At 44.0% G+C, this 22,899-nt stretch overlaps 1 protein-coding gene across 1 annotated transcript in view; it reads left to right on the forward strand.

The window, feature by feature from the left end:
• Positions 1-22,312, forward strand: part of LOC147892335 (stress-response A/B barrel domain-containing protein DABB1-like) — a 30,044-nt gene extending 7,732 nt beyond the window's left edge. Inside the window, exon 2 of the mRNA XM_087388818.1 lies at positions 22,093-22,312. The gene's annotated coding sequence lies outside the window, so the exon portion shown is untranslated. The remainder of the gene's footprint in view (positions 1-22,092) is intronic.
• The last annotated feature ends 587 nt before the right edge of the window (positions 22,313-22,899 follow it).

Here is a 22,899-nt window from a genome sequence, read left to right on the forward strand (position 1 = left end):
GTATTGCACTCTTCTTAAATCGTCTCCTCTAGATGCTTCTCTTGATGATATAGCCCTAAATCACCATTGCCTGGGAGACGATGGCCAACATCATAGGTAAGAATATATGGACAGCATGCTGTAGTTTGGTGATGATGTGGGCCACTTGGAAGTAAGGCATGGAGGGATCTAGGTCAACTACTGAAAGATGTAGGCAAGTTTTACACTGTCACGGATCAAGGAATCTGCTGGCTGTATAGCGCCCACCTTGGTTGCTGACACCAATTTCTGAGACACCCTACGCAGTGAGCTGGGGTCCTAAGAAGCGGGTTGCATAGCAGCCAGCTGCCCATGGGATTGGCCAAGTGTCCCATGGATTGCTGATCCGTTTTGTCTTCACAAGTTTTCTACTAGAAGGTTCTTTTCTTTGGGGGTTGGGAACGGACTTCAATGGTGGGATCTGAACTTCTAAACCTCGACAACTAAAGCTATTCAAAGACTGAGTCCCACCAATGGATTCTGCAAAGAAGCCGATACTGACGAGGTAATGTCACTTTCTTTGGGCTGCTTTAGCTCAATCCATGCTTTGCTATGAAAATTGCTACTTTTGTATTCTATACAACTTTGGCAAATACATTGGTGGTTCTCATACACCAATTTCTGAGACACCCTACGCAGTGAGCTGGGGTCCTAAGAAGCGGGTTGCATAGCAGCCAGCTGCCCATGGGATTGGCCAAGTGTCCCATGGATTGCTGATCCGTTTTGTCTTCACAAGTTTTCTACTAGAAGGTTCTTTTCTTTGGGGGTTGGGAACGGACTTCAATGGTGGGATCTAAACTTCTAAACCTCGACAACTAAAGCTATTCAAAGACTGAGTCCCACCAATGGATTCTGCAAAGAAGCCGATACTGACGAGGTAATGTCACTTTCTTTGGGCTGCTTTAGCTCAATCCATGCTTTGCTATGAAAATTGCTACTTTTGTATTCTATACAACTTTGGCAAATACATTGGTGGTTCTCATACATAACACCCGCTTCCACATGGATATTGTATTCTACATACATTCATCATGTGCAATGTACATCTTGAGACTAGTTTGGGAATTTTCGCTTGTTTCTTATTTTCTTCTCGAATAACATAGTAATATACCATGCAACTAATCCCATTCAAACTCAATCTAGGATAATGTATTCATTCTTCTCGATCCTACTCTTCATAGATGACATTAAACTATCGAAATGGCTAAAATGCAAACTGAAAATCATTTGTTATAATAGAAGATCTTATACCTTATGCACTCCACTGCTAGCTGTAATAAAGGCCAAATTTCAGCCAAGTTAGTGAGATTAGGTTTAACTTGGCTAGAGGTTGTTCAGGCCTAGAGAGGGCTAAAAGGGATATGTGGAATGGACTATATAAGTCCACCTCTTACTCATTGCATCTCATGTTTGAAGCAACACTCCGACTCTTAATCTACTCTAGCTCTCCTATGTCCTATTCAACTATCGTGCTCTCTCTCTCTCTCTCTCTCTCTCTCTCTCTCTCTCTCTCTCCTATGTCCTTTTCAACTATTCAACTATGGTACAAAGAGGAGGACACATATAGTGAAATATTGACAAAGATCAAATCAAGCTTGCCCAACATTGAATGGGTGAATGATGATGAGCAAGATGATGACGACTCTAGGCCAGCTTCTATTTTGCACTATAGAGGTCATGCAATCCTTACGCTGAAGTCAAAAGATATGCGGATCAAGCTTCTTCGACAATCTTACAAGCTGAAGGGCACCAAAGTATGGATAGCAGAGGAGCTTACACAAACTCAACTCAAGATTAAGGCAACTGAATTAGCTAAAGTCAGGGCTGCCAGAAAGGATGGAAAATGGGCAGTTTACCGTGAAGGGGTAGCACTAATCAGAGAGTTTAAATCAGAACCAAAAGACTTTCAGTCTTAAACTGATTTATGGCTGTTTACTCTTCTAGAATATCATGTAGGTACTCTAAATAATTGGGGTTGCTTTTTGCACTCCTTGGGAGCTGCCATGTGCTCTCCCTAAAGTAGAGGTATTAGAGGGTTTCTTGCTGTCCCATAGACCTTTTGGTCTCCAGTGGACGTTAATAGACTTTCGTTCTTTCAGAATATCATGTAGGTACTCTAAATAATTGGGGTTGCTTTTTGCACTCCTTAGAGTACCTACACGTTTACTCTTACAAAATATCATGTAGGTACTCTAAATAATTGGGGTTGCTTTTTGTACTCCTTGGGAGCTGCCATGTGCCCTCCCTAAAGCAGATGTATTAGAGGGTTTCTTGCTGTCCCATAGACCTTTTCATCTCCAGTGGACGTTAATAGACTCTCTCTCTCTCTCTCTCTCTCTCTTATCTACTACTTTCTGCCATCTTCTTCCCTTCACCCGTCTTTTTTCCTTTAACATTGCTATCAAAGCACTTTCCTAGGCATTGTTGAGCTTGATTGTCAATTTCCTTAAATTACTCAAAAAAGTAAAGAGGTGACATTACTAACATGCAAAGGGCCTCTCATCGCCTAGGTTGCCTAAGATCGGTCTTTCAACTATGGCAGCTTTGGATCACCCTCCACTTGATCACAAATCACTTAGCACATCCACGGAGTTTACTACTCTCTAGGCTTAGTCAATTACCTAACAGCTTCAGTTGGCCTTCAGGGTGAGACTTGCGTGTTGGGCTACAAGTTACAATGCTTAGCCTAATGGAAACAGATTGAGATCGCTTAGTGTTTTCACTATGGGTGAATGTGATCCACAAAATCAAATTTCCTTTGAGCATACCCTAATTATCTTAGTGCCTTGATTACATTATAGAGCACGTTGAAAATCCCTCCGATTGGTTCGCATAAACTTCTTGCTCCAGATGACCGTTTAGGAACGGAGACTTGATGTTCATCCGAAAAACATACCATCCAAAATGGGCAGCCAAGGCTATGACTTTGTATGGTCGCCATCCATGCTGTTAGGGCAAAGGTCTGATTGAAGTCGAGACCCTCTGCCTAAGCATAACCTTTAATCACTGGCTTGGCTTTATACTTGTCCAAACTGCTATTGGTTTGAACTTTGCGTTATACACCCACTTGGTGCCGATCACCTTTCTTTTGAGAGGTCTATCCACCAAGTCTTAAAAGACAATGGCTCCACAGTCTGAGCCACGAATGCAGAGCTCGTTGAGATCTTCTCATCTTCCTCGACGTTCGTTGAGATCTTCTCATTTTCAAACTTGACTCTGGAATGTTTGTCTGTAAGCATCCTCTCCTTTGCTGTGGTTTTGGTGCTTTTGGCTTAGACTTTGACTTCTCTCACTAATTCCTTCTCCCTCTACTTGATAGCCAATTTGGGTGTCGATGGGGGTACCACTGTAGCTTCATCTGCTGTCATCTTTGGCTGGGCCTTTGTCTCCTCAAAGACAACATCGCGGCTTATGAGGATCTCCTTCGTGTTTGGGTCAAAGCTTTGATAGCCTTTTAACTCCTCTCTATATCCAACGAATACACTTCCGGCTTCTGGAATCTATCTTTTTTCTTTCATCTTTATGCACATGAACAAATGCATTAGAACCAAAAACCTTAAAATTTGAAATGATAGGCTTCTTACATAGTAGGCTTCATGAAGGGTCATATCTACAACTGCCTTAATCTTTGTCATATTTAGAATGTGTATGGCTACATGAACCCCCTCACCCTAGTAGGCATTGGGAAGATTTTCCCCCCTCATCATGTTAACCCCATTTCCATGATCACACATTTCTTGCTCTCCGCAAGCCCGTTTTCTTGGGATGTGCGGGCTGTAGTGAGCTTCTTGATCCCATTCTTCTTACAGCAAGCGTCTCCCTCCTGTCATTGCGGTATGTCTTTACATCTTTCCCAGACGACTCCATTTTGGATCTCACTTGTCAAAAGCTTGTGACTTCTTAGCCAAGTAGAAAACCCAAATTGTGTGGTTAAATCATCAAAGAAGGTAAAATAATAATGTGATCCTACGAATAACTGAGTTGACAATGGTTCACATATGTTGGAGTGAACCATTTCTAGTGGATTTTTGGCCCTAGAGGTGACCTCCTTCTCGATGTTGCTTGCCCTCCAAGCAAGCTTTGCAGACTCCTTCTGCACGTGCTATTGGTGGAAGGCCATCCACCATCCTCCCCTTGTGCATCTCTGACAATGTACCATAGTTGACATGACCAAACCTCTCATGCCACAGTATGGAGCTATCTTTGTTACCATGGACTACCAATGCATTGATCTAGTACAAACCATCGTAATTGAAGTCCTCAAGCCATGATCTCCGTAGTCTCCTTTGATGTGACCAAGACATAGTGATTGTTGAACTCCTGATTCATCATATTCCTAGTGATTTCACTCATAGAAAGTAAGGTTTTGCAAAGACAAGGAATGTAAAGTACATCGGAGATTACCTTCTTGTTTCCCGAGTCTGTGATGAATGGATACTCCCCCTATACCCTTCACAAGACACGTTTGGTTGTCTCCCACCATCACCTTTGAATCTGGATGTCCTAGTTCCATGGCTTTGAACCAACTTTTCTTGTTTGGCATGTGTCGTGATGCTCCACGTTAACATATCGGCCTTGTTTTTTTTTAGTCATGGCATGTGCAGAACAATGTTTAATGACTAAGAACAACTCTTCTATTGCCACATTTGCTGATTCGGGCTTGGCCGCTTCCTTGGGCTTGGCCTCCCTCTTCTTCTGATTTGCTTTCTTTCTCCTGCAGTCTTTCACAAAGTGACTGAGTTTTTTCACAGTAGAAACAGTAGAAACACTTCTCGTAATTCTTCTTCTTCTTGTCTACATCATACTTGGATTCTTCTTTGGACTTACCCTTGCTGGTATTGCCCTTGTCTTTTACTTTTTCCAAAAATGCCTTGTCGTTGTTGTTCTCGTACAATCTCTCCCGGGCTTCTTCTTGCAAGGGGCCAAGTTCTTCAAATGTAATGAAGCCTTTGAAACTTCTTGGAAGCATCCCAAGGACTAGCAGTGCTAGCTGGCTCGAGTTGATTTGTTACTGATTGCCGCCAACTAATCCTTCACCAATGTTCACCTTCGTGAGATGGTCGTGTACTTGATCCCCTTCCTCCATCTTCCTTGTGAACAATTGATTTTGGAGGGATATGATCCTAGATGTATTGTAAAGATCTGTCCATGCCTGGATAACATTTTCCTTCTGAGCATGCCACTGAGGACTCACAGGAGGGATATGATCCTAGATGTATTGTAAAGATCTGTTCACGCCTGGATAACATTTTCCTTCTGAGCATGCCACTGAGGACTCGCAGGACGATCCCAATGCCATTTTTCAGTTGCGAATGCAAAGTGCAGTGGGAGCCCTGTCACAGTTGCAACAGACTTTCATGGAGATTATGCAAGCTTCTCCTAGTAGTAAAGCTCCCCTTGGAAGCAAAAAGATGTATTGTAAAGATCTGTCCACGCCTGGATAACATTTTCCTTCTGAGCATGCCACTGAGGACTTGCAGGCCCAATGCCATTTTTCAGTTGCGAATGCAAAGTGCAGTGGGAGCCCTGTCACAGTTGCAACAGACTTTCATGGAGATTATGCAAGCTTCTCCTAGTAGTAAAGCTCCCCTTGGAAGCAAAAAGACAGCTCAGAAGAAGCAGAAGAAGACTCACAGGCATGTATCTTTCAGTGGTGAACAGCCACCAGAGATGCCCACAGTCAGCCTTGTAGCGGGTAATGCCAATAAATTTCATTCAGTCAATCAAGGACAGCAAGTCCTCCCTCAGCCCATGATGCATCCAAGATACTTTGGAGGGGGATCAGTTTTCCAAGCAATGCTTGCACAACCCACATAATGGACTGGAATGCCAAGCGGTTATGTGGGCAGCATGCAGGCCAGAATGCAGGATTTCCAGCAGCACATGGTGGGAGGAATGCCCCCCGCAAATGCCAATATGATGTATGCAAACATAGGGATGCAGCCCGGTATGCAGGCAGGGATGCCTGGAATGATGGGCAGCACTTGGAATATGCCACAGATGCAGGGAATGGGACCTAGAATGGTCAATCCCACCATGGGCACAGGTAGTATGGCTCAGAATATGGGATCCACGATCCCTCCACCATATTTACAGCCCCCTGTTTATGATAATCTTACCCCACAAGGCAAGCTGAAAGATTATAAGGAGGGAGGGGCAGCAGTGAAGTTTGAAACCTTCAATGGGATGCAGAACAGATTGAAGGCTTTGACATTTGTGCAACAGTTTGATGCTGCCTATTCCGTTGGACATTTCACGGAGTCTTCCAAAGTTCGAAAGGCAGCCACCTTCTTGAAGGGTAATGCACTCCAATGGTGGACCAACTTGCTTTTGCAGGGTAAAGCCCCTAACACTTGGGTTGAGTTCAAGCAAGTTTTCTCATCTACTTGGCTTACCACCACTTTTGAAGTGGATATAATGACACCATGGCATAAGCTAGATGCCGTGAAATGTAAGAACCTCGAAGAGTATAATAAAAAGTTCTGGGAGGCCTTAAGTCAGTTCGTATAGGACTGTATCACTGTCTGAGCAGGTGGAAAAGTTTTGTTGTGGGATGCCAAAGGAACTTCGTGACTATTGCACCAAGACAAGGATCTCCAACATGTCTCAGCTGATTGAGAATTCTACTACAGCCTATGCTCTCATGCAAGGGATGACTCTGGGGTTCAAAGGTAAGTAGCAAGATGACTCTTTCACGAAAAGGAAATTTGCCAAGACGACCAAAGTCAAGTTTGATGTGGACCCGAGGCTTGATAGTAAGCCCAGTACCAGAGAGAGATTGTCTCTTGAGGAATAGCAAGCCCTATTTGAATCTGGAAAGTGTTTCCTTTGCAAAGAGGAGAGCCATCAGGCCATAGATTGTCCTGATCGTAAACGGAAACAACCTATGGGAGCGCAAGCATGGTTGTAAGGCACATTAAGACACGACACATCAGACACGCTTCAGACACGAGTGTCTAAAGTGTCTTAAAGATAAGACACGTAAGACACGTCATTGTGGTTATAATAATAAATATTTAACTAATATATGTATACAAGTGTGTACAACTTGCTAGCATTAGCTAGTTGCTAGATTCTAGAAGTACAATAAGCTACACTTAAACAAGGTAAGAAGTAACAATGCACTCATACAATGTAGTTAAGAGTCAAGACTTGTCACTCTAGACTTAAAAGTTAAAGTTAAGACTCACGACTCAAGAGCTTGAAAAGCTTGCAAGTCACGACTCACAATTTTAAAGGTTTAAACTGACAATTGAATCTTGATATTGAAAAATCCAGATAAACAACTTAACAAGAACCTAGAAGGCTACATAGATTATATACAAATCATCATATATCAATAAACATAAATATCATGGCAACAGTCTATCAGTCACATGTGACATGAATGAAATCTGCATCTCAATACGTTTAATTGAAAAGAAACTTTCAACTCTCAAGAGTCAAAGCTCTTAAGATTCATCCTAATGAGGTCACTCCCACTACTGGATGCAAAGTCACCATCAATGATAGCATGGTTAAGTCAAAATCAATGTTTGTTGTGACACCCTACCCACCACACACACACACAATAAAAACAAGAGTGTTTAAAGGTGTCTTAAGTGTCTTATCATAAGACACGAGTATCTTAACAACCATGAGCGCAAGAAGCGAAAAAGGACAGCCACACGTGCTAGGAGATTTGTTTTTCTTTGGTAAGAAGTAGTAATTTTGGTATGGATAATTCTAACATCTAGAAACTGGAGAGTCTCCTCTTTATAGGCTGCATTGTTATTTGCAGGATGGTTATTCCCTACTAGTTTTGCATTGTAGTTTGTAGGATGGTTTTCCTTGCTAGTTTTGTTGCTTTTTGTACAAGATGGAGAGTCTCCTCTTTCCAGGCTGTATGATAAATTGCAGGTTGAGTATTCCTTGCCAGTGTTGGATTGCTCGTGTTGTGTGGCATGGCTAGAGCAGAAATCCATGTATCACATGCCTATTTTGGATGCTCTTGTTGCCCAGCATGGCTCGAGCAGTAAATCCATTTAGTACATGCTAGTTTGTGTTTGATTTGAACCATGAGGCAAGGATCCAAGTGTAGCATAGATTGGATGAACCGATTCAGCTTGCGGTGATGCAAATCTGAAAGGATATCGAGTACCGGGATCTATGTTCCTAGGATCCAATATTCCCATGTGTGTGTGGTTCAAGTTTTTGGAGAAGAGTGAACTAGCATATTTCACTCAAAGTGGTGTAGGCCACTCAGTTGTGCTTGGTGACACTGTATGTCTCACTCGAGGTACTGCTTGTTGCAGACAGTACATCTGAAACCGGCCTCTAATCACTCAGAGGGCAGTGGAACTAAACCTTTAATCACTTCAGCACTTATTTACAGCTCACAAAGCATATATCACAACCATTAACCATTGCATGATCACCATTTGGCATTTACCCATTTGTTCACAAACAAAACCACTGAAAAAGGGATGGAGGCTAGAATGCCTCTGCTCAACAAACATAGACAAGTGCACCCGATTGGCCCCAAACACCGTGGCGCCCCTTTCGGTATTTCTTTATATTTCACAATGAAATGATTACAAGTTGCATCTGGGAGACCTTCCCTGCAACTCTGAGCAAGTAGCCCTAATTCAGTAAGCCCTCGCAAGGCTTTCAAGCATAGAACACCATCACATAAGTGCACTTAACCCATAGACTCAACCCAAAGGCATTCTCTTTTCCGAGTGCAATTCCATTGGTTGTCCAGATGCAATCACACTGCACCCCAGCTGCACTCTCTTTGAGTGGTTTTCAGATGGCATTCACAAAGCTTTTCAAAGCTCCAAAATAAAATCAACAAAGTACCCAACCAAAGAATGACTCATGTAGCACTGCTTGGGCACCTGTGAGCCAAGAAAGAGGCGGCACACGAGGCCAACCAATAGCTTATGGCATAAAGAAATTGCAGCAGCAAAATCACAACTTACCAAGCCCTGAAAACTGGAACCAAGTCCTCAATCGCCAAGAGGACATAGTAGCCAATGCCCAATTGCATCCTCAGCCAAAGAGGAGTGCAAAGGCATGAAGAAAGAGCATTTACAAGAGCCGACTAGCAAGAATTCCACTGAAAAATGCGAAAAGAAGCACTTCTGTCGCGAAGAAATGGGAGTTCTTGGGCTCAAAAGAAGCGTGCTTCAGAGAGGAATGCATTGAGAAGGTTTTGGAGAAGTTTCATCGCCGGAAAGTCCTCCAAAACTGAGAAAAACCAGTCAACCAGCGCGTGGGACCACTCGAAATTCAACAGAAAGCTGTAGCTTTGCAAGAGGAGAGGCCCAGGAGGCGGTAGAAGCAAAAAGGTCCAAAAAAAGCCACTTTTGCAAATTTGACCAGCAAAAGAAGTGCTCAGCTCTGCCTGTTCTACCAAACGCACGGAGGGAAAAGCATATCACTATGAAGGGGAGGCAGAGGGGAAGCCATCGGGCCAAACGGCAGCGAGGAATCCAAACGGGTGAGGAGTTATGAAGAAAAACGGAATTCAGCTGAAGGAGGCTGAAAAACCAGTCTAAAATCTCAACAAAGGGAGAAGATGAGAGAGAAAATCACACATGTGAAGTTTAGAAGGCCCAAGAAGGTCCAGGAATGGCAAAGGAGCATGTAGAAGGCACTAGAGCCACCTGGAACTCTAGGGGGGCCCATTAAAAATGCCACATCATCATTTTCCAACAACCACTCTTTTAATTCCTTGAAAGGCCTTTGGGCCTAGGGATTAATTACGCTTATGTGCTAGGCACCATGCTGCGTTTAATTACACATTATTAAGCCCATGCTTGGACTTTTAAAACCAAAGTTGTCACGGTCTTGTAGTATATTAAAGTAATTAGAATCTCACGCCCCCGTGACATACCCCTCTCTTGAAACAACAAACCACCGTTTGCTGCCCCAAAACACAGGAGCGAGCATGAAATATAGCATAAAAGAGTATACAAGAAAGCCGCAGCTATAGTATACAGAGACTGTGAAAATATGGCTAGGAGAGGCATGCATCCATCCATATACACTGCTCAAAATCTAGCACCTCCACTCCCTCAGTACAGACGGGCTCACCGTGATTTCATGAGGTCGCTTGATGACACTATATATTTCATCCGAGATACTGAGCTGTCAATATTTCTACTGTGAGACTTCATGATATTGATGCATCTTGACTATTGATCGCCGAGGATCACATATCCCCCTCTCGAGCACCAGGTAATGCTCCAGACGCTCGCTCTGCTGAACTACCTGTAGGAGCCCGGACCGCAATCGGCTCTAATTGGAAAGCATCAAGGTAAAGCTGCAATATCCCAGGTGAATTTGCCAGTTCACCTTCCTCCATCCATTTCGCATCAAGTGATGGGTAATTTTGAAAATTTACCGAGTAGCGACGTATAACTTTACCCTTGAGCTTTCTATCTCTATGTGCTAGAATCTGCTCTGGGACCAGAAGTTCATCCTGTTCTTCCACTTCAGGCTGCACCTCATCAGGTTAATCCTCGGGAATATCTCCATGATATTGCTTTAATAAGCTCACATGAAAGGCATTATGTATCTTCCAATGCGGAGGCAACTTCAGCTTGTAAGCTATCTCGTTTATCTTTTCAGAAACCTGGAAAGGACCATAGTAACGCATGTTCAGCTTTGTGTATAACCTTTCCTTGCCTTACTTATTTTTCAGCCTTGCCTTCTGAAAACGCTGCAAAACCCAATCACCTTCTGTGAATACCAATTCCCTGCGGTGCTTATCTGCTGCTCTTTTCTGCTTGTCCTGACTTCTTTGCAAGGCATATTTGATCTTCTTGTAAGCCTCTTCTAGGCTTTCCACAAAACGATCAGCTTTGAAGATTTTCTCTTTTGTATGCAAAATGGGAGGTATCTTCTTGGCACCTTCCACTATTTCAAAAGGTGCTTTACCTGTGGATGTGTGTACCGTATTATTGTAAGCATATTCCAGCAAAAGCAAATAATGCTCCCATTTGCTTTTGTGGTCTGAGACATAGCATTTAAACATATCCAAGATGGTAGAGCTTTCTTGCTCCGATTGTCCATTAGACTGAGGGTGAAAAGATGACGAAAAATTCAGCGTAGTGCCCATATTTTCAAACAGCCCTCTCCAAAAGAGGCTGGTCATCCTTGGATCTCTATCACTGATTATGGACTCAGGCATCCCATGATACTTGAAGACATGTTGTAGAAACAATTCGGCCATTTGATCTGCTGTAATTTTCTTTCTTATTGGCACAAAGTGGGCTTGTTTGCTAAACTTGCAAATTATTGTCCACAATCCATCATGTCCAGTAGGAGTACGTGGAAGATCAAACACAAAATCCATAGCTATGCAGATATGGTCTATCCGGAATTGGCAAAGGGTGTAACAACCCAGGTGCCTTCTGCCTGTCAAACTTTACTTTCTAACAAACCATGCATGTTCTCACATATTCTTCCACATCTTTCCTCAAAGATGGCCAATAAAAGTATTGCTCCACTGTTGTAATTGTTGCTGTAATTCCCCTATGTCTTGCATATGGAGGAGCATGACTTTCCATTATAACTTTTTGTCGCATCTGATCAATGACACAGAGTCGTCCATGCATCAAAACGAAACCCTCTTTCAACATATGGTGATCATGCCTTTGACTATCAGAAAGCTGATCATAAATAGTTGAAAAATCAGCATCATTAACATATTGATCTTTCATCACATCTAACACATTGTTGTAAGCAATGCTCACTGCTGAAACACTAGGTTTCTTGGAGAGTGCTTCAGGCTATGGTTTCCTGGAAAGTGCATCAGCCACGACATTTTTGTTACCCGGCACATGTACAATTTGAAAATGAAACATTGAGAGGAAGTTAGTCCATCTCATGTGCTTTTCAGATAATTTTCTCTGCGTGAGAAAATATCTAAGTGACTGATGATCTGTCTGCACATAAAAATCAGCTCCAAGAAGGTAATGTTTCCATGTGGTCAAAGCATGTATCACTGCTAACATTTCCTTCTCGTATGTCTGCAAGTACAATTCAGCATCTTTGAGAACTCTACTCTCATATGCAACCACTCTGCCATCCTGCATCAAAGTGCCTCCTATGCTGTTCCCACATGCATCACAAGTTACAGCAAAGGGTTTTGCAAGATCTGGCAAGATAATAACGGGTTCAGAACACAACTTTTGCTTCAGCTCTTCAAAAGCTGCATTTTCCTTTGGTCCCCACCGAAACGGTACAGCTTTCTTTTGTAAAGCATGCAAGGGAGAAGCAATTTCTGCAAAGTACTTTATAAACCTCCGATAGTATGAACACAACCCAAGAAAGCTTCTGACTTTATGCAGATTTTTCAAAATTGGCCAACTCCTTATGGCCTCAACTTTTGCAGGATCCATCTTGACTCCATCCTTTGACACTATATGACCGAGAAAATGAATCTCATGCATAAAGAACTCACTTTTCTTGGTGTTTATTAATAGCTTGTGTCTTTTCAACTCTTGAAACACAATAGTGAGGTGTTTCTTGTGCTCCTGCTCATTTTTAGAGAACACAATGATGTCATCGAAGAAAGTATCCACAAACTTTCCGTGTGCTCTAAAAATTCTGTCCATCATTCTATTGAAAGTGGCAGGTGCATTAGTCAAATCAAAAGGCATCACAAGGAACTCATATAAGCCAAATGAAGTGCGGAAGGCAGTCTTGTAGACATCTTCAGGCCGTATCCTTATCTGATGGTATCCACTTTTAAGGTCAATACGACTGAACATTGAGGAACCTTCCAACCGATCCAATATATCATCAATGCGTGGAATTGGAAAACGGTGACTTTATTCAAAGCCCTATAATCAATACACATTCTCCAACTGCCATCCTTCTTTTGCACAAGCAACACAGGGGAACAGTAAGGAGAATTACTTGGCTGTATTAATTCCTTTTCCAAGAGTTCCTTCACTTGTGACATTATATCTTCCTGTTGTGCCTTACTGACATGATAGGGAGGTATATTAGGCGGTGAGCTTCTTGGAATTATATCAATTTGATGATCCTCGGGCCTCTAGGGAGGTAATTCTTGAGGAAGTGCATTTGAGAAACAATCCTGAAAATATGAAATAAAAGCAGCCCTTTCTCTATCTAAAGCAGAAAGAGTAGAGCCTTCCTGAACTGGTTGGCTGTCCTCTTTGACAAAAATCAAGTACGCTAAAATATGAGGCTTTATTACATTGGAAATACAAGAAGCTGAAACTACAGGGATGGACTCCCCATTCAACTTTACATCAAGTACATGATTTTTGCCTCTATGAGTTAAAGAAATCTTCTTGTTTCTCATCTGCACATCAGCCCCCACCCTGTACATCCAAGGCATCCCAAGCAAAGCATCACACTCTGGCAAAGGCATAATGTAGAAGTCCTCTGCATCCTGATATCCCTGGATATGCATCCTCAACTTGCCAATGATAGGAGTGACAGGTGTGTTGAGTTTAGGGTTGGCCATATCACACATGCCGGATGGCCCCATTTCCTCAGGCTTGATGCCAAGCCTTCCTGCCATATCAGGAGTTATGAAATTCGCCTTTGCCCCAGAATCAAAGAAAAACAAACAATTCTGATTTCTGATTTTTCCCCATGCTCTGCACATCTCAGTCTTTTTCGTTTCTTCTTCATCATGTGCATGTGGCAAACTCCCAATCACATTTGGAAGAAGTCGTGCGGAAGGTTTAGGCCTTTTGCCCTCCCGATCAGCCTGTTTATCACCATTCTTATCATCATCTGACATGTCTCTTTTTTTGAATGGGCAATCATAAGAGCGGTGTCCCTCTCCTTTGCATATAAAACATTTGTTTTGCTCCATGAGTGACTTTTTCTCTTCATCAGATAACTTGGTACGGGGCTGTTTATTAGGCTGTCCACGCCTTTGACCAGCTTTGAATTGGGCTTTTCCCCCCTTTTGAAACGGTCATTTGCCATAATTTTTATTTTCAGATTTGATGTCCTTATCCTGGTGTTTGACAGCCCGTTTGTTGTCTTCTTTCTTGCTGTCCATAAAGCCCAAATTCTTCTTCTGCATCCATGCATATGCTGCCTTTGCATTCTCAATTAATTGAGTCATAGAACCCACCTTGGTTTTGATGCAATAATCACGTAGCTCACTAGGCAATCCACAACAGTACCTCTCTATTTGCTCTTTCAAAGAAACATGCTTGTAAGAGCTCAATGGCAACAAAACATCCCAAAACCTCTGGGTGTAATCATCAAGATTCTTGCTAAGTTTGTATGACAAGTCATGCCAGTGTGAAAGTACTTCAACTTCAAAAGTAAGCCAAGTAGAAGAGAACACTTGCTTAAATTTCAGCCAAGTAGCAGGTGCATCTCCATGAAGCATAAGGTTGGTGTACCACTTAAGTGCATTGCCTTTAAAAAATGTGGCGACCTTCCTCAGCTTGGATGCTTCTGTAAACAAACCCCCAAGAAATGCAGCATCAAACTGTTGAAGGAATGTGAGGGCTTTGTACCTGTCTTGTACTCCATTATATGTATCAAACTTGACATGAGAACCACCATCCTTAAATTCTTTATATACATTTGATATTGGCTGTCCGAAAGATGGCTGTATATTTGCAGCATTCCCTTCACTAGGGAGAGCCATGCTTGGCTGAACATTAGGCATGGGAGCATATGCTGTGGCTTGCATGCTTGGCTGCATTCCCACATTGTCATACATGGCTTGCTTTCTATGCCCAATTGGCGGTGGAATCAACATAGCATCAAAGATAGAATCTGTACCAAAATATTCAGGTTGCTGCCTCAAATATGGCTGAGGTGGTTGAGCCACATTTATGGACTGCACATTATTATTTTGAGGAGTAGAAGTACCCAAACCAAAGCCTTGTGCTGGCTGCTCATACTGTTGCACTGGCTGTACTTTTTGTACCTCTTTCTCAAGTGCTCTTTTGGGTGATCCCTCTCTCTTGGAAGTCACTTTCTGAGTCATTTTTGATGGCTGTCCCTCATGGGAAACTGATGCATGAGTGTGCGGTCTGCCATGAGAAGCTGATGCATGTGTGTACTCACTCTTTCCGTGCTTGTGCTTTGTTGATTTCTTCTTCTTCTTGGCATTTGTTTGCACAATCTGAACCAAATTTTTAGCCAGTTGAGTCAAAGCAGTCACTGCACTTGCAAGCTGTGCATTCAACATAGTAGCATCATCTGACTCACTGCTAGAACTAGTATCACCGTTGAGCTCAGTTATAGCTTCATGTGTGGCCTGCTCATAAGGCATTTGTTGTGCTCCCTGCAGCTGTACACTAGCTTGATCATTAAGGCTTTCCTGCCTTCTCCTTTGAGGAGTTGTGGACCTCTCTTGCTCATGGGTACTCACCATGTTTATGGTTGTAATATTCAGCTGTCAAAAAGTGCAGCAAAGATATCCTTCCACCAAACTACCGAGGCCCACCTCTTGAGAAAGAGTGTGTGGTATCCCGGAAATGGAACCAATGAAACCGGCCTCTAATCACTCATAGGGCAGTGGAACTAAACCTTTACTCACTTCAGCACTTATTTACAGCTCACAAAGCATATATCACAACCATTAACCATTGCATGATCACCATTTGGCATTTACCCATTTGTTCACAAACAAAACCATTGAAAAAGGGATGGAGGCTAGAATGCCTCTGCTCAACAAACATAGACAAGTGCACCCGATTGGCCCCAAACACCGTGGCGTCCCTTTCGGTATTTCTTTATATTTCACAGTGAAATGATTACAAGTTGCATCTGGGAGACCTTCCCTGCAACTCTGAGCATGCAGCCCCAATTCACTAAGTCTTCGCAAGGCTTTCAAGCATAGAACACTATCACATAAGTGCACTTAACCCATAGACTCAACCCAAAGGCATTCTCTTTTCTGAGTGCAATTCCATTGGTTGTCCAGATGCAATCACACTGCACCCCAGCTGCACTCTCTTTGTGTGGTTTCCAGATGGCATTCACAAAGCTTTTCAAAGCTCCAAAATAAAATCAACAAAGTACCCAACCAAAGAATGACTCATGTAGCACTGCCTGGGCACCTGTGAGCCAAGAAAGAGGTGGCACACGAGGCCAACCAATAGCTTATGGCAAAAAGAAATTGCAGCAGCAAAATCACAACTTACCAAGCTCTGAAAACTCGAACCAAGTCCTCAATCGCCAAGAGGACATAGTAGCCAATGCCCAATTGCATTCTCAGCCAAAGAGGAGTGCAAAGGCATGAAGAAAGAGCATTTACAAGAGCCGACCAGCAAGAATTCCACTGAAAAATGCGAAAAGAAGCACTTCTGTCGTGAAGAAATGGGAGTTCTTGGCCTCAAAAGAAGCGTGCTTCAGAGAGGAATGCATTGAGAAGGTTTTGGAGAAGTTTCATCGCCGGAAAGTCCTCCAAAATTGAGAAAAACCTGTCAACCAGTGCGTGGGACCACTTGAAATTCAATAGAAGGCTGTAGCTTTGCAAGAGGAGAGGCCTAGGAGGCGGTAGAAGCAAAAAAGTCTAGAAAAAGCCACTTTTGCAAATTTGACCAGCAAAAGAAGTGCTCAGCTCTGCCCGTTCTACCAAACGCACGGAGGGAAAAGCATATCACTACGAAGGGGAGGCAGAGGGGAAGCCATCGGGCCAAACGGAAGTCGAGGAATCCAAACGGGTGAGGAGTTATGAAGAAAAACGGAATTCAGCTGAAGGAGGCTGAAAAACCAGTCCAAAATATCAACAAAGGGAGAAGATGAGAGAGAAAATCACACATGTGAAGTTTAGAAGGCCCAAGAAGGTCCAGGAATGGCAAAGGAGCATGTAGAAGGCACTAGAGCCACCTGGAACTCTAGGGGGGCCACTGAAGGTACATGGCCCTCTAGGGGGGCCCATTAAAAATGCCACATCATCATTTTCCAACAACCACTCTTTTAATTCCTTAGAAGGCCTTTGGGCCTAGGGATTAATTACGCTTATGTGCTAGGCACCATGCCGCGTTTAATTACACATTATTAAGCCCATGCTTGGACTTTTAAAACCAAAGTTGTCACGGTCTTGTAGTACATTAAAGTACTTAGAATTTCACGCCCCCGTGACAACATCTACTATGGGACTTCTATGATGAGTGTACTTGTCACCCCACACGGATGATGCATTGATATATGGATGGACTCGCGGGCTCTCGTAGACCATATCATCATTGCTGGTCGTTTATGTTTATAGCAGGTTGGGTTTGATTTGAACCATGAGGCAAGGATCGAATCGAAGTGTAGCATAGATTGGATGAACCAATTCAGCTTGCGGTGATGCAAGTCTGAAAGGATATCGAGTACCGGGATCTATGTTCCTAGGATCCAATATTCCCATGTGTGTGTGGTTCAAGTTATTGGAGAAGAGTGAACTAGCAGATTTCACTCAGAGTGGTGTAGGCCACTCAGTTGTGCTTGGTGACACTGTATGTCTCACTCGAGGTACTGCTTGTTGCTGACAATACATCTACTATGGGACTTCTATGATGAGTGTACTAGTCACCCCACACGGATGATGCATTGATATATGGATGGACTCGCGCGCTCTCCTAGACCATATCATCATTGCTGGTCGTTTATGTTTATAACAGAAAACTGAATAGTTTGTTGTTTTAAGAGTAGGGTATGTCATGGGGACATGAATTTATAAACTATGACTAACTTTGGCTTAGGGGACTAGCCCAGGGGAAGCGGCAATTCCTAGAAGTCCCTAGGAATGGGTTCAATCCCTAGGTGCACACACTAGGCCTAAAGTGCGAGGGGCAAGGCAAGGTTTAGAGGGGTCATAAAGTTGGGCCCAAGGAAACCCAATGTTGTCATTGGTTTTAGGGGTTAGACTTTAATGTGGAGCAAACCAATGTTCCATTGGTTTGGACGGGTTAGACAAGTGGCAATTCCCCATACAAGCCTACCCTTCCTTTACCCTTCTCCCAAGCATAAACGTACGGAATTGACATATTGATGGTTGGCTCTCATGTTCACGCATCCCGAAAAACGATTTACTTTCAAATTTTTTCTCTAAGGTTTTTCTTCCAAAGCTTCCGTACGGCTGTACGGAAGCATTTATTGCTGTGGTACGGACTGTTGCATGGGATCCAAGGCGGACTGTACGGAATCCTCTTTGCTGCATTTATTGCTGTGGTACGGACTGCTGCATGGGATCCAAGGCACACTGTACGGAATCCTCTTTGCTGCTGTACGGATTAATTTCCTGCTGATACGGGTGATTTTGGTGGCTGTATGGCTGTTTCCTTCTGCTGGCATCTCGAGATACCTTCAACGTTGTTGGATGCCCCCTTTTTCCTATCGTACAGCCTACTCAGCTCCTCTCTCCTGCCCGTGATCATCTTGGTCTCTTTCTCTCTCTGATTCCAGCCCATTCTCTCTCTTCCTTCCCCTCTCCAAGCTGCGAATTCCTCCTATTGCCTCTTGCTTGCTGGATCTGCTGCCCCTGGAGGTGTTCTGGACTGGATTGGAGCTACTTGGAGCTGATTTGGAACTATCTGGAGCTAGATTGAAGACATTTGAAGCTGGTTTGAGTTCTCTTGTCACTGTCCCTTTCATTTTGATTGCATTTGGTCATTTTGGAAGCTTGTTGTTGCTCCATTTGTTGCTTGAAGCCCCCTCTTGGCCATTCAGGCAGTGAATAGGCACCCAGTCATTGAGGGTGTAACCAGATTGGAGTCAAAGGGGCAGTGTGTGGATTTGCTTCTTGTATTGAGGTCACTTGTTCAGTTTGAGATCTGTGTTGATGCTTGGTCACCCTGAGAGGCTGGTCAGTGGGTTGTGGCCCGTGGGATTGCCGGACCTGTTGAGCAAGTTGGATGCTTGGACACCTTTATAGTTGGTCATGGACAATGGTGAATGCCTTCGCCTTGCCTTGGCACTTGGGCACTAGTGTGTGTACTAGGATGGAATGTAGGTTGTAGCCAAAGTTTGGCTTGGACAATGGAATTCCTTGTGGGACAGAGCACAAATGGTGAGCCCTTGTTGTATGTACAAATTTCATTCCTAAAGAAATGAATAAATACCGGAAGGGGCGCCAAGTGTTTGGGGCCAGTGTGGTGTCTTGTACTCGGTTTCATTGAGCAGGGGCACACTAGCCTCCATCCAGTTATTTCTCAAATTGTTTCTAAGTGGTATTGTTTAAAGTTAAGTGGCTGGAAATGATGCAATGTGGCTGTGAATAATGAATATGCAATGATAGTTATGGTTTAATGCCCTGTAGGAAACTGAAGGCCGGTTTCAGATGGCTCTAATACTATGTTAGAAATAGGGCCTAATTGCTTGAACCTCTTATGCAGCAGATGAATCTAGGAAACTCTTTCCTAACACTTTAGATGTCCGTGACCTAGAGGGCCTGCGTGTCAGCAGAGCGAGCACCGCATACAAAGGGTCCCACACCTTTGGCCCAGAGCCATGCAATACCTCCTCAACACCACTGCCAACTAGTACTGTATCTACTGTACCATGTAGACTGTACTGCCAAGTGGCAGTGGCCTATAAATACGAGGAGGTTCTTCAACAGCCAATATATCCAAGGATCATCAATTTACAGCAATGTATGTGGGACTAATGTCCTCATTTACACATGGAAGGCAGCGCTTATATGAGGCATTTAGCCTCCAATGGTCATTATTTCAATTAGTCGATTACATGCCATGAGGCTTGGGGGCCAATGTGCCAACAGTAGATGCACTTACCCAGAAGGGAGAGAAAGAACTTGGGCTTTAATAAACGTGGGAAACACTGCTCACAAGAGAGCTGTACACTTCCAGCAAAGGTGCTGGGTGAAAACGCAATCAGAAAAGATTGTACGGCTGAGATCTCACAGAAGACAAAGCTCTACATACTCCTCAGTCCAGGCTGCCTGCTGATAAAACTTCAGTGTTTTTTGATGGAGTGTGCCAAGACTCTGCCTTTACACAGGGGAGGAGAAGGGGCTAGAGCCCTTGACAATGGCAGACCCAGTCTGTAAATAACCCGACTGGGTGTTTGCAGACACAGACTCAGGTCTGCCAACCCACCTGCAGACCTGCTGCTGGTGGACTTTACCTACTGCCAAGCCTGTAAATAGGCCCTGGCAGTGTAGTCTACTTGCTGTCCTGCAGCCCTGCTGCCACACAGACATGCTGCCAAACAGTCGCAGCCCTGCTGCTCCAAACCCTGATGCAGAAACTGCTTCAGACAGGGTTGCACCAAGGCGCTCCAGGTAACCCTTCCTACAGTTGTCTACTTCACAGGTGGGTCAGTGACATTTCACAAAGTCTCCATGTGAAGATATAAATTCATGTGCAAAATGGTGTGGATGCCTAGTTGTCATCGACATGCACGCAAGGGGGGGGAGGGGGTGGCATGGGGGGGTGGGGCGTACGCGACATGCACACAAAAGGGGGGGGGGGTGTGTCAAAGGGAGGGAGGGGGGGCATGGGGGTACGCGACATGCGCGCAAAAGGGGGGGTGCACGACATGCGAGCAAGGTGGGGGGTTTGGGGAAAGGGGGGGGGGGGGGGGTACGCGACATGCTCGCAAGGGGGGGGGGCTGGCATGGGGAGGTGGGGCATACGCGACATGCGTGCAAAAGGGGGGGGGGGGGGGGAGGGCATGGGGTACGCGACATGCGTGCAAAAGGGGGGGTGTGCGACATACGCGCAAGGTGGGGGGTTTGGGGAAGGGGGGGTACACGACATGCGCGTAGGGGGGGTACACGACATGCGTGCAGGGGGGGTGGGGGGGGACAGGGGGGGTACACGACATGCGCGCAAGGGGGGGAGACATGGGGGGTACGCGACACGCCCGCAAAGGTGGGGTATGAGACCCGCAAAGGTGGGGTACGAGACATGCACGCAAGGGGAGGGGAGTGTTGGGGTACGCGACATGCACGCAAGGGGGGTGGTGGACATGGGGGTGTACACGACATGGGGGACATGGTGGGGGGGGTACGCGACATGCATGCAATTGGGGGGTGTTTTGGGGAGGGTATGCGACATGCGCACAAGGGGGGGGTGTTTGGGGGGGTATGCGACATGCACGCAATGAGAAAGCGCCTATCAAGGTTAGTGAAATGTAAATAAAGGAGAAAACAAACAAAAATGAAGGAACCCTGATCAGCACACATATTACTGATTAGGTAATCAGGGTGCAATGACTATTAACTTAGTTTTGTGGATATTGCTAGCTGACAGGAGAGAGAAAACACACTGAAGGCAGGAGTGGACCTATATCTAAGCAATGTAATGGTTGTACCATGTAAGGGTAATGCCTCCATGATTGTTTGATGTGCGTGAAAGCCAATGGTTGCCTAGATAGTTGGTGGCCTTGCAATAGTTCCTGTGGGAAACCACAGGAGTCTTAACTATTGCTGCTCTCATTACAAGTCCCTAGGACTTGGACATGAGGGTAGAGCTTGCAAATGAATAAAGGTGATAAGTGCTTAAAATAGTAGACAATTGCTGTCAGGCAGACAAAGACTGATGTTGGCGCGTGGTGCCAGAGGCAGCCAGACTTGAGGGGCACCCTCTGCACTACTTTCCCAACCTTCAAAATCATTGGGTAGGTTGCCATACTTTTTGCATAATCCAATGAACATATATTCTACTGCAATCTTTGCTATAAAGTTTGCGCTTGAGATTACGTCCTTTGTGTTTGCAATCTAAGTATACAGTTTTTTGGCCATAGCATACCAACCTTTCCTGTTCTAGAGAGAAGTGGCTTATATTGAAAAGAAGAACATGATCTGGGGGAAAAAAAAAAGACGACATTGAATGGCCTTGTGACTTATTCTTTTTCTGCTTATTATGATTTCTGGTGCTAGTGCTTTCATGAAACACAACAGGGTGATAGCAGAAAGATCGTCCAAGGTCTTCAAGCTTTTAGCAACTCTTTTCTTTCTCAATGCTACAGAATCTTAAAGCTGTTCAAGATTTTGTGGCTTTCTTATACAGGAAAACGATCTTTTTTGGTAGAAAAATGATTTTGGGTGCACTTGCCATTTTAAATGACCGCAACTTCAAATGAACTGTACTATTGACCACTTGGATCTCATGGCAGGGCATTATATGGATGGCTCAATCAAACTCTTTTATTGATAAAATGAGGTACTTGATAAAGATATTGATCAGGATTGCTGCTATCACAATATAAGTATTTCTCTGTATCATACAATCAGTACCAAGGATCAGCTAATTTTCTTCTTTATGTCATAGATTACAATGTTATGTGATTTTGACCTTAGTAATGTTGGGAATTTTAAAAAAAATCTTCTTGGGATGACCTTGTGTTGCTGCCTTGTCTTCAACCTATGGTGCCCATACTGATTTTCATATCTCTCTCTCTCTCTCTCTAAACTCCCCCCCCCCCTTCCAAAAAGGGAACCCCCCACCACCACTAGAACCACTTTCTTGGGTGGCCCCATGTGTAGGCACATGCACACTCCCACGCAAATGCACATACACCAGACATCCTTTTTATGCCCCGCTTGTTATCGATCCCATTTAGCTTTATTTATTTTTATCTAGGGCTGAGGGGCTTGCTCCATATCTATTCCCAATCCTTGTTTTGTGCAACTTCAAGCCAAAAGAGGAGGGACGAAAGCTCTACAAGTGATTGATTGGGCTGTCTTTAGGCATTGCCCACTTCAATTGATCAGTTGATCTTGTTTCAATTTCTTAATGTGTTAGGCATCTGCATATAGACGTTTGCAAGAAGGAATGCCAATTTTGTCTTAATAACATAAACATGCATGCTTGGTCACATGTGGTTGCATACCTACACATGCACTTGTTCAGGGTACAAGCTCAACATCATTGTATATGTGTATGTGAAATGATGCACTAAGACATGAATTGGAAGTCTCAG

The sequence above is a fragment of the Dipteris shenzhenensis genome, chromosome 17, assembly GCF_047967505.1.
Source record: "Dipteris shenzhenensis isolate YYH24624 ecotype China chromosome 17, Dip_SZ_1.0, whole genome shotgun sequence".
NCBI lineage: Eukaryota > Viridiplantae > Streptophyta > Polypodiopsida > Gleicheniales > Dipteridaceae > Dipteris > Dipteris shenzhenensis.